Genomic DNA, 14,565 nt, shown 5'->3' with positions numbered 1-14,565 from the left:
AGTCTGGAGAAAACTTGATGAATGTTGATGGGTATGAAATTTAAAATGGGCTGAACGCTATCCCTAAAGTCAAAATATTTCTCAATAAATTTTGTGAGCATTTTGGAAAGTAGTCACCCTTCCCTCCTCCGAAAAAGTATTTGACTGGGTAGTACTAAAAAATACTCAGATCACTATGTAGTATCTTGATAAAAAAAAGTGAAAATTATAAATAGGTGAAATCAGTAACAATCTCAGAATATTTTCTCACTGTAAGCAGTACTGCCACCATATGCTAAATAACTGAATAAAAAGTACAGTAACAACTGCAAAATTGTAGCATTGATATTCTGTCAGGAACAGTTAGGTCTTGAAGTAAACTAAAAATAATGTTTTATGTTGTTAACAGAGAAACAGGGGAAGAAGCCATAGGGAATAATTCCATTCCTGTTAATGAGTGTGGGAGCATTAGAAGAGTCTGATCATGTGTGGTAGATATTTTTACTAATTACATTTTAAAAGTAGGCAATAAAGCAAACTAGATTGCTGAAGAAGAAACAGAGGAAATTAGGCATAATGAAAGTATTCTCCATATAACCACCCTTAACAAAGAAAATCATCAAAGTCTTCAAAACTCAAAGTTTGTATGGAGTTGTTGATATCTCCAGGTAGGCACAACCAGGTTGTTGTCTATAATATCTAATGTTCTTAGTCACATATGTAATACATCATCACTTAAAGGTAAGTTACCAGACAGTTCAAAATACGCATTTGATAGGACTTTTTATAAGAAAGGTGACTCCACAAATGTCAAGCAGTAATGGTCAGTTGCTCTCCTTACATTGATTTCTAATATGTTTGAGAAGTTACTGTGCTCAAGGGTTGTCACCCACCTGTACAATCAAGGAATACATAGTGAATTATAGTTTGGTTTCCAAATGGCTGCTCTATTTTGGAAGCTATTTATATCCTCTCTAGGCATACAACACAATTTTAAATGATAAAATATAAACATTTTGAATCTTTTATAATTTGTCAAAAGTATTTGAGTACATCAATAACAATACTGTATTAGCAAAATTAAAATTTAAAAATACTGATGCAACATTATTTACATGGCAATGAAGCACAGTATTTTGCAGTGTATGATCATGAGACCCAACTCTTCTTGCTCTATGTTAATGATCTACCAGTTTATATGAAACAATTTCTGTTGAAAAAATGCTGAATTTGTTGTGGATTGTCACAGAATAATCCTGCTTCAGCATCTATAGTTTCATGAAATTCTGATATGTGACAGCGCTGTACATAGCCTTTAAAGTGGCATCTGTAATGGAGGTGCATTCCAAGCAGGGAGGTGCATTCCAAGAAGAGAGCTGTCACTGAGTTTCTGTTGGAGGAAAAATCAGAGCCTTTCAGACACACATAGGCATTTGAAGAATGTCCAAGGAGACCTGGGAGTGAACAAAAGCATGTTGCATCACTGGGTGAGGCATCTGTCATTATCGCAACAAGGTTGCGCAAATATGCCTGATCTCTTGTGTGCCTACTGGCCGTATACATATGTGACTCCTGCAATGTTGAAATGTGTGGACACTTTCATTTGAGGTGGCTGATGGATCACAATCAGAAAGCTTGCTGCTCAACTGGATATCTCTCTTGGTAGTGCTGACACACTCGTCCACCAGTTGGGCTTGTCCACTGGATTCCTCACTGTGCCCATTGGGTTCCTCATCACCTACCAAAAGACCATAAAGAATAACAAAGGACCATGTGCACTATGAGACTGATAGTGGCAATTGTTGTCAAGCATCATCACAGTTGATGAAAAATGGGTTCGTCACTTCGGAATGAAAACAAAGCGGCAATTCATGGAATGGCGTGGCGCCATCTCTCCCTTAAGAGAAAGTTCAAAGCTGCACTGTCAGCCAGTTAAGTCATAGTGACAGTCTTCTTGGACACTGAAGGAGTTACTCTGTTTGATGCCCACCTTCACGGTGTAACGATCAACTCTGAAGTGTATTGTGCTACCCTCAGGAAATTGAACAAACGACTTCAGTGTGTTCCCATCACATGGTTGTGAGAACCACACAATTTGAAAATACAAAATATATCATATAAGAGCTTGCAATAAGTGCTCAGTTCCATCTTTGCCAACTTATTTTCAGCCTGTGACAGGAACTCTTCATTTTTCACTCCTTACAGATTTTGAAACATTATTTGTTATAATAAAATTTTCTTTCTCATTTAAAAATGAGGTAAGCAAAAAATGTATTTGAAAAATATATTTCAGGGTAGATAGCTGTACAAAGCAGCATCAGATTCTTTCTTGGAAACAGTGCAATAACAGTACCTTTGGAGATATTCATGGATTGTAAAGAATTTTGTCACAAAGTATTTCAGTAACAGACATTGTGTAGCACAGGTAACCATTACCCATAGACTGTATTCAGTGTCTCTGTCACTACATCCAGTACAAATGTACATCAGCATTTAGTGCCTGAATACAATTTTGTGGTAACCTGATACTCCTATACCCTGCTTTCAGTGATGTAAACATGTGGCTCAATGGAAATCTATGTACACAACATTTAGTATACTAAGTTACACTGATTTTTAAATCTCTGCCTGATGAATCCTGAATTCCCTAAGAGTCGAGATAATGCGCACATTCACAAGCAAGCTGCATATGTTGTGCACAGTTTTGTTTAAATAAATAATTTGATGCTTAATAAATGTTATCTTATGCCAAGAATTTCATTTTGAATGTCACTAGAAATGAAGTAACATCATACATTTAGGCTGATATATATATATTGTATTCCATTTGCTGAGTAGTTACTAAGATAACAGTCATATAGTTGAAGCATTGATAATTTGGGGAGGCTCATAAACAAGACTGAAAAAGTTTTTGAACAATGTCCTCCTTCAGAGCTAATAGGCTGGGGGCAAGTTTACTATATAAGTGCATGCATGCATTGTTAGTTGCGGTTGAAGAAAATTCTTCAAAAACTCAGCAACAATCTCAATTTTGTTAATGTGCCTGTTGATCACTCATTGGTAGTAGTGTAACTATTTATTCTGTATCATGATTTGTGAAACATGGCAGATAAAATGTTTCTTGTGAGGTGAACAGGGACTACAGAGGAAAGAAGAAGACAAACATTCACTGTTTGCAATGTAATAGACTAAAATAATATAGCTGTGTGTAAATATTAATCAGAAATACCGTACGATGCATGACCTGATCAAAAGTATCTGGACACCTATTAATTGACATCAGTATGGGGTGCACCAACCTTTCACCTTTATGATGGCTTGAAGTCTGGTCACTTTCAGTGGCATGTCTGAATATCCGCAGAGGAATAGAAGCCACCTAACTCATCCGAAAGGTGTTCCATTGGTTTCAAGTTGGGACTATGGTCAGAGTAGCCCGTTTCAGGAATGTTACTATCCACAAACCATCGGCTCACAGACAATGCTTTATGACAGGGTGCACTGTCATGCTGATCAAGACAGTCATTGTCTTTGAACTGTTCTTCTACTGTATGCAGTACACAATGCTGTAAACTGCATTCATATCCTTCTGCATTTAGCATTTTCTTGGGTGCAGTGAAGGGATCACATCTAACCACAAAAAATGCTGCCATGCTACAGCACCCAATTCTCTGTATTTCACTGTTAGCACCACACTTGATGGCAGATAACATTCTCCGCACATTTACAAAATGTATACCCTTCCATCTGATAGCCAGAAGGTATATCATGATTCATCACTCCAAACTACCCATTTGTAGTCGTCTACTGTTTAGCGGTATCACGCTTTATACCACCTCAAGTGTCACTTAGCATTGACTATAGAAATGCATGGTTTACGAGGAGCTGATTGACCATTGTACCCCATTCTTTTTAACTCCCTATGCACAGTCACTGTGTTAGCTGGATGCTGGAAGCACTATGAAACTTGCAAGTGATTCCTTCCACTGATTTCATGCAGTTTTTTTTCAGCCTCTTCCACAGTACTCAATGGTACCTGTCTGTTATTGCACAGGATCTGCCTGGTCTTTGTTTATCTGTGGTTGTCCCTTCACATTTCCACTTCACAGTCACATCACATTGCGTCAACTTTGACAGCTTTAGATGGACTTAAATGTACCTGATGTATTTGTTACACAAATTACGTCCAGTGACTAGTTCATATTGAATGTTCCTGTTCACTCCTGACTGATCAGTTTTGCTGTTACTGCTTCTCGCCTGACAATGCTATACTCCCTGCCTTTTTGTATACCAGTGAGTTTACATCTAAAGACATCTACTGGTCAATTATGCATTACATGCAGGTGTCTGGATACTTCTGAGCGAACAGTGTACAGTTTGTGCAGTTATCCCCAAACAGCTGAAAAGGAAATTGACTTTCCAGACACTGGAAATACATTTTCTGGTGATTTTCCATAAGTATATTTAGAGAGATATATAATCTGGTGCTAGTGGGTAATAAACTGTCTGCTGTCACTGGATCATGATGGGCACAAAGTGGTAAGACTCAAGGTGCAAGAAGTAATGATCTGTAACATCTACATCTACATCTACATCTATATGGTTTCTCTGCAATTCACACTTAAGTGCCTGGCAGAGGGTTCATCCAACCATTTTCCCACCACTTCTCTACCATTCCACTCCTGAATGGCGCATGGGAAAAATAAATACCTAAACCTTTCCATTTGAGCTATGATTTCTCTTATTTTATTATGATGATAATTTCTTCCTACGTAGGTGGGTGTCAACAAAATATTTTCGCATTCGGAAGAGAAAGTCGGTGATTGAAATTTCATAAGTAGTTCTTGCCGCAAGGAAAACCACCTTTGTTTCAGTGACTGCCACCCCAACTCGCATATCATATCAGTGACACTCTCACCCCCATTGCACGATAACATGAAACGAACTGCCCTCCTTTGCACTTTTTCGAAGTCCTCCGTCAATCCTACCTGGTAAGGATCGCACACTGCACAGCAATATTCCAGCAGAGGATGGACAAGCATAATGTAGGCTCTCTCTTTAGTGGGGTTGTCACATCTTCTAAGTGTTCTGCCAACAAAGCACAGTCGTCGTTTCACTTTCTCTACAGTATTATCTATGTGGTCTTTCCAATTTAAGTTGCTTGTAATTGTAATTCCTAGGTATTTAGTCGAATTGACAGCCCTTAGATCTGTGTGACTTATCATATACCCAAAATTTAATGGATTTCTTTAGTACCCATGTGGATGACGTTGCACTTTTCTTTGTTTAGTGCCAATTGCCACTTTTCACACCATACAGAAATTCTCTCTAGATCATTTTGTTATTGGAATTGGTCCTCTGATGATTTTAATAGACAGTAAATTACAGTGTCATCTGCAAACAATCTAAGGGGGCTGCTCAGATTATCACCTAGATCATTTATGTAAATCAAGAACAGCAGAGGGCCTATGACACTACCTTGCGGAACACCAGTTATCACTTCTGTTCTATTCGATGATTACCATCTATCATTATGAACTGTGACCTCTCTGAGAGGAAATCACGAATCCAGTCACACAACTGAGATGATACTCCATATGCACGCAATTTGATTAATAGTCGCTTGTGAGGAACTGTATCAAAAGCCTTCTGGAAATATGGAATATGGGAATAAAGAGCTAGCTGTATTGCACAAGAATGATATTTTCTGAATCCATGTTGGTTATGTATCAATAAGTCATTTTCTTCAAGGTGATTCATAATGTTCGAGTACAGTATATGCTCCAAAATCGTACTGCAAATTGAGGTCAGTGATATGGGTCTGTAATTCAATGGATTACTCGTATTTTCATCAATTGTTAAACTGTTGCATCTTGAGATAATTAAGATGAACTGTTCACCTTTTAATTACCTAACTGTTCAAATTTGTCAGATATTAAGATGAGTAACTTTCATAAAAAAAACTGAAAAGTAGAGTATAAGGAACTTCTGTCACTATGTCTGTCGACAAATTTTCTCAAGGTAGGGTTCTGTGTTGGATGGGTTTGTGAGTTGTAAATAAGAGGTGAAATTACTCTTTCTTGTATGTCTTCTTTTAGACTGGTTGTTCTTGATAAAAACAAATTAAATTTTTGTTGGTGAGTCACTGAAAATTAGACTTTTGATGAATCCCATAGCTTTCTAGAAGACAGTCTTACAAATAAGGCTAAGGCTATTCGGCCTGGGGTTGTGTGAGATTTTGGGGGAAAGAGAGGATAGGCATTATTCTAGTGCTACCTGGCTGTAGATCATGACGAGTTGGCTCAAAATAGGAAGTTGGTGGCACAGCATTAAAAACTGCAATGAAAGGGAATAGGAACACCATTTTGAAGTTATCCTTGGTTAAAACACAGCTTTTTTTTTTACAGTTGATGTGCATTTTGTCACTTAAAGCTACTCTTGGCTTCAGAACACCACCATGAAGTGTACCACTTAAAAATAGTAAAGACAGCCCCCATACAGCAAGAAGTTGAGTGACATTGAGTGACACATGAGTCTTGTGTGACCCAGTGATTTGAAATTACAGATGGATACTGAAGACTGATGAAATACAAATCAAAATAGCAAAACTGACTGTGTGGAAAATTTATTAGATAGCATGAGAACTAGTTTTAGAGAATTTATAGCAGGAACAATACAATTATGGCATAGGTTTTATGATAAAAATTGCACAGGATGCACGAAATTGGTAAAGAGAGCGAGGTGAAAAAAATGGATAAATCTATCTTTCCTGTTCCTGCCTTGCCTCTCAATTCAGAGTAGCTCTTCTTTCTTCTCCTCAGAGTATTCATAGCTTTCAATTACTTTTTCCTACTTTATGCCCATCTGTTTCTCTCTCTGAAGTATCTTAATAAAAAGATTTGTTATGTCTGTGAATACTTCCATTTTAAAAGTTTGTGAGAAGACATCTTTTCTGTCCTGCATTGCTGAACTTCACTTTGTATTGCTGATCTGAATGAAATAATATGTTCATATAGTCAAGTCAGCAAAATTCATCCAACAGTTTGTTAACCCAAAGACCATACATTTTCATTAAACAGAGTTAGTATAGCACATTACACTTTCATTCATAAAGAAGGTAAAAGTATCTGAAGTAGTTTTTTTTAATTAATATGCAGAGTCTGAACTGTATGTATTTGACCGAGGAAGAAGTCACACTCATGAAATTACGCTTAGTGCCTAGTACATAAAAACTGACCTGGATTTGACCAATCTGAGAAGCTGAAAAATCCACTGTAAAGTTCGTTGCACTCTCAGGTGTTTGGAATGAAATGACACGCAAGCAGAAAAATGTGTATGCATCTTGAAGAATAATAAATATCTCATTTACTTATTTACCCCTCCTATGCATTTGATTGGTTCTTAGTTTTTCTATATATTCTGTATCACAAGTCCAATGCTAATAGAGGATGCAGTTTGGTTCAACCCAAAGAGAATTAATAAGATGGTACAAAATTTTTAAGTGTAGGAATGCAGAGGGAAATTTATACTCATTTAAAAGAAGTGAAGTACTGATACAGAGTTTGAGACAACATTTCTATGATACTGGTTGTTGTGTAACAAATAATATACATGATTTGTTGGGAAATGAAGAAATGTAGCTGTTTTTGGAATAATAGAGAATACTTAAGTATTTGTTTCATAGAGAAACTATAACAGTAGGAAAAAATATTGTTTTAAAAAGGAAATTAATTCATCGTATGCTTTCTGTAAATATGCAAAAGTGTATCAAAACAAATTTATTAGTATACCACCATCTAGAAAACATTGCTGACAGATAGAACTAACACAACATTCTCTTCATTATTCTCATCATTTTCTCCCCATATCATACAGCTGCTGCTTCTTACAAATCTTAACTTCGAAGAGAAGATGCCCCACCAAAACAGTTTCTTGTGAGATTAAAATACGCTGTCAAGCAGAAGTAAATTTTCTTACTCAGTGATTTGAATGCGGAAGAAATCATGTGTGAAAGCTGGAAGAAACAGCAGAAACAAAAATAGAGGTGGTTGTTGAACAGTTTATTTGAGAACATCATGTTTAACAATGTATGGGATTTATGGATAAGGCATTTACTTCATTATGCCCACTGAAATTTACTCAAACCGTGGGTAAATATATCTGCTAAGAGGGGGATGTACTATATGCCACAGCAAGATACAAAAAGTACCAAAATATGTTTAATTATCTGCTGAAAAATAAGTATAGGTCTGTACCATTCTTAGAGGATGGCTGGATTTGATAAACTGAAATACAAAAGAAATAACTCATTCAATGTTTAAAAGTTTTATTGGCATTGAAAAAGCACACACTTCATTCCACGATTATCACCAACCGTGGTATTCGAAGAGTGGCGGGCGGTTTAATACCTCCTGACTCATGGGCTGGACAGAGTATGAGGAAAGGAATAGACAGGAAACATGTTATGGCAACAGGTAACAGCAAGCTGAATGGAGTAAGAAGACAGGGTGAACTAACGGATGCTATTGTCTTTTTTGAGAAACTGGATAGTCAAACACACAATCAACTGAAACTCACTTACTCTTTGTCCTCATATGAAAATATGGGATTGCGTAAATCATTCTGAATTTACAATTTCTAAATTTAAAATCCCATCTATGTGAATTATTTATATTGGTATATTTATACAAACATTTTATTGCATTTGTTATAGGTGTTACTGATAAAACAGTAAGTCAAAATTTTCTCTGCAAACAAACTGTTGACATAGCTAACTGTTGTGTCATTGTTTGAATATATGCATATGGGAATATAAAGTGTGTTGTTCTTTTTTTCAGGTTGTTTTTTCTCAGTATACATAGTAAAAATTGTAGAACTCTACATACTGGTGGTACTTCAGATTTACATAATTAATAATCTGAAAAAAACTGAAGACCTATTTCATACAAAAATAAGAAACTAGGTGAGTTAAAAGCATATTGAGGATAATCTAGAACCAGTCTATTGCTCCAAGCTGAAAGTAAGTATAAAAATTTCTTCTGGACAAATTTTTGTTTGTATTATTTGCAGGAAGAGAGGAATTTGAAGTACTCCCCAGTTTCATTTGCTTGCGAAAGATGGAGGGAAAAATTACATCTTTATAATTTCAAATATTATAATTCATTTAACAACATAAAGTAACCATTAGGTATCTTCTTTAACTGTCAACAATAAACATTGTCAGGTGTAAAACAAACAATGGCGTCATATTTACATTTTATGTACATGATGCAATACAAAGAAGCAGTTATAAAAATGATCATTTGAGTGTAGTTTTAATTGACTCATATTGTAAGAATGAAAGCAAGCTGAATGCTTCACAAAGTTCCAGATGTTTTTTTATGTAAATATATGAAGTTCCTGTACATCACTTTGACTGTGTTATACAGACAAGTTATACATGTTTTTACTTTTGGCAATAAACAGAATGGTTTGATCCACTGGCTCTAGATGGCATGCTATGCCTACACTTGGGCTATTACATAATAATTTCATATACTGCCTGGAATTTATTTGGCGGGTTGCCTATGTAAAGACTGACTAAATGGAGATGTCTCCATTGTGCTTCTCAAGCTAAATCCTTCCAAAAAGGCCATATTGTTTTAAAATGTCTGCCATAACAAATAATAATCGTTGTGTTTTTTACTTTTGTATTACTCATTTGATGAGTAGCAGTTATAGCATGTCCATCAAAAAACCAATGATAGGTAATCTTCTTTCTCATCAAACAGGAAGTAGGGAACAGATGCATATTATAATAGTACAAATGCTTTTTTGTTTGTGTCCATCCAGACCACTTCACAATTTTATGGATTTTGTTCACTTGCACACACCATGCATTCAACAATTACACAGGTTAGTTTTTTCTTATTGCAAAAGCTGTATGTACACTGTATAAACATAACCTCACATTTTAATAGTCTACACTCTTACATCATGAGGGAAGGGTTTTCTAAAAACTATACAGATATATAGAAATGAAGAAAATAAAATTCACACAAATATCTTCAAAAGATGAGTATTTGCACAACACATATCAATTTGTATTATACTCTACATACAGACCCAAGGTCATTATTGCTCTGCCAATCAAAACTCCCATCCGTGAGCTATTAACAGGGGCATAATTTATTTAAGGAGTTTGAGCTTTCCTGTTATGATTTTGATGGGAATTTGGGATATGTAACATTTCAAAAATTATTATTTGCCACTATTAATTACATTAATACATTTCACTTTAGTGACAAAATGCAAGTTAAAGCCATTCACTATAGTTACAATATACAGTACAAACAGTTATGAGTCACTGACATTAAACCATCTTAAAGTTTTTATGCCAACACCTGTACCGAAAATAGGTTTTACTTATAGAATAAACTGCTAAGTACTGCAACTATATTTCAACTGATTTGCTGTCAACTATGATTTTAAGTAATTGGTTTCAAGGCTGACACATTTGATGCACACAACTATTAATGACAGACTTCAGGAAGCTGAAATATTCATCCAAATACTGTAATGGAAGCAGGTACATTCATCATAAACTAATCTTAACAAGAGTCAAATATTAATAATACCAATTTTTATAACCCATTAATATCAATTGCAGCTCCCTTAACTGCTCGTAAAATCAGTCACCAGAACTGATCAGATGTAAATGATAAAGAAAAGTGATTTTTTTATGTTGAACATTATATATTTATCAATTACTATTAATAATTTAAGCATTGGTGTTGGCATACTGTTTTGTAAGGTATGTTGCTAACATACAGAGAATTACACTTTGTACCAATGTATATTTGTGAGGTTATGTAAGTTTCTCTTCATTACTGACTAAATGGAGACAGAGGAATGTTACAAATATTAATCAACACATATAAAATTTTCAAATTGTAACAAATATGACTAGTGTCACTTTCCTATGATATATTTATCTAATTTAAGGTTAACATCAGACTTTTGTTTTCAGCCCTATTAAAAATTAACTGTTCAAAAAATAGATGTAATACATAACACAACATCTAACATTTTGTTCGTGGTGGCATTTCACTATTATTGATGGACGTGCTATAGCCACTTTGGACAGCTTTTAAGTAACTGAGTTGCACATTTTCTGTTGTTGGATTTGTTTTTCTCAAAACTTTCACAACCTGATGAACTTCATCATGTCCATAACAGAGTGTATGCATTATTCGTGGATCCTTCCTGGCTGTTCTTACATAGAGCATTAAAAGCAGTTTGGATATGTATAGTATATCTGTAGTCCAAATTGTGAAGTACCTGCATACCATGCTACAAGCAATGTAGCAAATTTTCGTGTTCTACATTGGGAACTTCTTAGCTATAATAATGTAATGGACAAGTAAAGGTCGGGGTAACAAGGGTAGGGAGAGTGGACAGTTCATTTTGTTGAGGAATGAATTGAAACGCCATAACTGGTAAAATTTCGAGCTAGGCAAAAAGCTAAATTCAACTCTATATTAGCTTTCACACAGCCCAAAAACACAAGCACTTAAAACAGTGCTCAAAACTAGTTTGTCTCACAATCAAGTATTCAACAAGAAATTATCTTGAGTTTTTCTTACTGTACATAATGGTTTCAATAAATTAGACTACGTGTTTTATTTATATAATCTCCGTGTGAGCGATCAAATATCCTTGTAATATATCTTTTTACTTCGGAATTTGTAATAATAGCTCCACTTTTTCAAAACTATGTAGTAACAAATATCACCACTGGGGAATTAAAAAAACAACTCCCCGCAAACAACCTCGAGCTTCGGCAGGAACTATCTCCTGCCCTGATGCAAACACGCATGCATGCAACAAAGACATATTTTCTCTCCCGAGATTCGTACAGCCTCCGTGCAACAATGTTCTTTTAGACAACGGCGGAATGAATTGGGCTAACAGTATATAACAACTCGCGACCTGACGAAAGTTCTAGAGGCCTACGTGGCGCTACCGAAAATATCGTTCTGCAGTTTTTTTCCAACATGGCCGCGAAATATAAGCGACGTGGTTAAGTTGCATGGAAGTATAAATACACCTATATGTTACTACAGACTTGTTTTGCCTACAGCGCATCAGCAGGTAAATGATTTGGAGTATTAGTAATAGTAGTTTCCTTCCTTTAATAATACCTAGTTACTTTAGCTTCTCTGTAAAATGATGTGCCCTTCCTCTAAAATACTAGCAGAACGAGAGAAATTGTAGTGAAGCAATAATACGGCAGGCTTTGATCTGCATTACTTAATTAGTTACTTAGATCAAAATCTAGTTAGATTTTATATTGATTCATGTTTTCTCTTAAAATTAATAACATGGTGTTTAATGTGAAGAAAAGCTGTTTTCTTTTAGTTAGTACTTTATTTTTAAATCATCTTTTGTAAAGTCAAATTCTCTTCCCAAGGAAATCCTAACATTACTTCTACTGAGAGGGTTTGATAATATTGCTAAGTGGAAAATATCTACAAGTTACTCATGTCTTTTTATATTAGGTTGCTGTTGCCAGACATGACACTAGTTCATCACAAGGCTCTGGCACGTTAGTGGGGAGATTATGGCAACTTGGAATAAAGGAACTACAACTGTCATTACCAGAGTGAGAGAAAGATCTAAGAGTGAGAATGTGAAAGATATAAATATAGAAAGAAAATGAATTTTACCCAGAGGAATTCTTTTTCCTAATTTACCAACAATTGGTTTCGTGTTGGGCTGAGAAGTGATCACGGGTAGAGGGAGTGGAGGAAAGGGCATTATTCGCAGCTTGCACTCGGAGCACGTAATAATTACTTGTAACAATCACGGATCGCACCGCACTTGACACATCGTCGACACATCCCGTATTGGCTCGATATGCATCTATAGACGCCAAAAACGCCTACGTTATTTAAAAAACTGTAATTGTAATAAAAAACTTATGGCAAGAACAAAATGAGTTGAGTTTCAAGTTCCTCCCCACACAACGTACATAAAATGTACGCTCACTCGATTGTTCTTGTCTTGCACGCAGAAGCACCATGAGCTCGAAGAAGCTGATCCAGCAGCAGCCCCAGATGTCTTCATGAGATGCCTCACAAGACTTGACAAAACAGCGAAAAAGCATCTTTCGCTTCCTGCACTGTAACAGAAACACCAAAAAACAATTGTACCACAGGCAAGAATCAGCAGATTTACACGCAACAAATGTGTTTCTGATTAAAAAACACCTAAATAAGTTAGAATGGCATTAGGAAGCAGAAATATCTTTATTAAATAAAATTTATAATTTAGATAAAAACTGTGTTCAGCGTTTTGGACAAAAAGAAACATCCGTGAACTGTTACACGGTTTTGTTCACTTCCTCAGAGACAAGATTGCGTATGCTTCTGTTACAGTGTAATAATACCTTTTTAACATTTCCTAAAGCAGGAAAAACTCATAGGTTTATATGAGCAAAATTTAAGAAACTAACTGCTATATAGCGATCTTCATTTTATTCATTAGTGTACTCCAGACATTGAGCGTAATTTAAAGTCTACGATTATTACATGAGGAATATTATTAATGTGGTAGTATTTGTTTTTTCCAAACAAATGAGTCATAAAAAGATAATTGTCGAAAGAATCCAACACATACAGATATGAATTCGTTTGTAATGAAATTCAAATACATACTCTGCACGCTAACTGTAAACTGTCTGAGGAGGTATGTGATATCTGAGAATGAATGAATGATTTCATTTATTGTCTCCAAGGCCAGCTTTCTTGTAAATGATAAATCAGCGAACTTGTGTTGACAGACAAAATTCAATACCGTAATAGAAATGTAATACAGTAGGAACTTAAGGCGCATATAGAGAAAGTACCGAGTGACATTGTTGCCTGGATGACCTCGTTATAGTCCGCGTAACACAGGATGGCCGGCTAATTTTTAACCGTTCTACGAATCCCTATTTATTAGCTGCTGCTGGCCAATAAGATTCATTTTCTTTCCGAGTGGTTGGGGTGCGAAAAATGGTTCAAATGGTTCTGAGGACTATGGGACGTAACTACTGAGGTCATCAACTACGTAAACCTAACGAACGTAAGGACATCACACACATCCATGTCCGAGGCAGGATTCGAACCTGCGACCGTAGAGGTCGCGCGGTTCCGCACTGTAGCGCCTAGAACCGATCGGCCACCCCGGCCGGCCTAGGGTGCGAAATACTGCTACACAGCGAGTCTCTTTCTTGCAGGCTGTGCTGTTGCTTTGATTTGCAATGCAGTTTTATTCACAGAGCGACCCAATTGTTCATTAAACTCTTGATATTTTTTGTACCAGTATAGCTGTTAATGGATACCGTATCTGTAAATGTGTTAGTGTGATTTCCAGGTAAATACGTTAGGTGGCAGCAGTAAGGGGTATTATTTAGCATGTTTACAGCGTTTTTAAACGTATCAAAGCGGGCCTACTATTTCTGACATTTTGAAGACACAAGAACAGACTGTAGAAGCATGTGGTGTCGGCAAGAGAGCTGTACAGCGAATTGTAAGCAAAGTGTCAGAGCTCCGTGTTTGAAATGTA

The 14,565-nt window shown here is 36.0% G+C and overlaps 1 protein-coding gene across 3 annotated transcripts in view; it reads right to left on the bottom strand.

Annotated features, from left to right (window-relative positions):
- Positions 1–8,021: 8,021 nt before the first annotated feature.
- Positions 8,022–14,565, bottom strand: part of LOC124612295 (potassium voltage-gated channel protein Shaker) — a 1,192,356-nt gene continuing 1,185,812 nt past the window's right edge. For all 3 annotated transcript variants that reach the window (XM_047140405.1, XM_047140403.1, XM_047140404.1), the window contains one exon: positions 8,022–13,138. The gene's annotated coding sequence lies outside the window, so the exon portion shown is untranslated. The remainder of the gene's footprint in view (positions 13,139–14,565) is intronic.

The sequence above is a fragment of the Schistocerca americana genome, chromosome 4 (assembly GCF_021461395.2).
Source record: "Schistocerca americana isolate TAMUIC-IGC-003095 chromosome 4, iqSchAmer2.1, whole genome shotgun sequence".
In the NCBI taxonomy this organism is placed as follows: domain Eukaryota; kingdom Metazoa; phylum Arthropoda; class Insecta; order Orthoptera; family Acrididae; genus Schistocerca; species Schistocerca americana.
The sequence above is the reverse complement of the archived record's forward strand: the minus strand, read 5'-3'. Positions and strand labels throughout refer to the sequence as shown.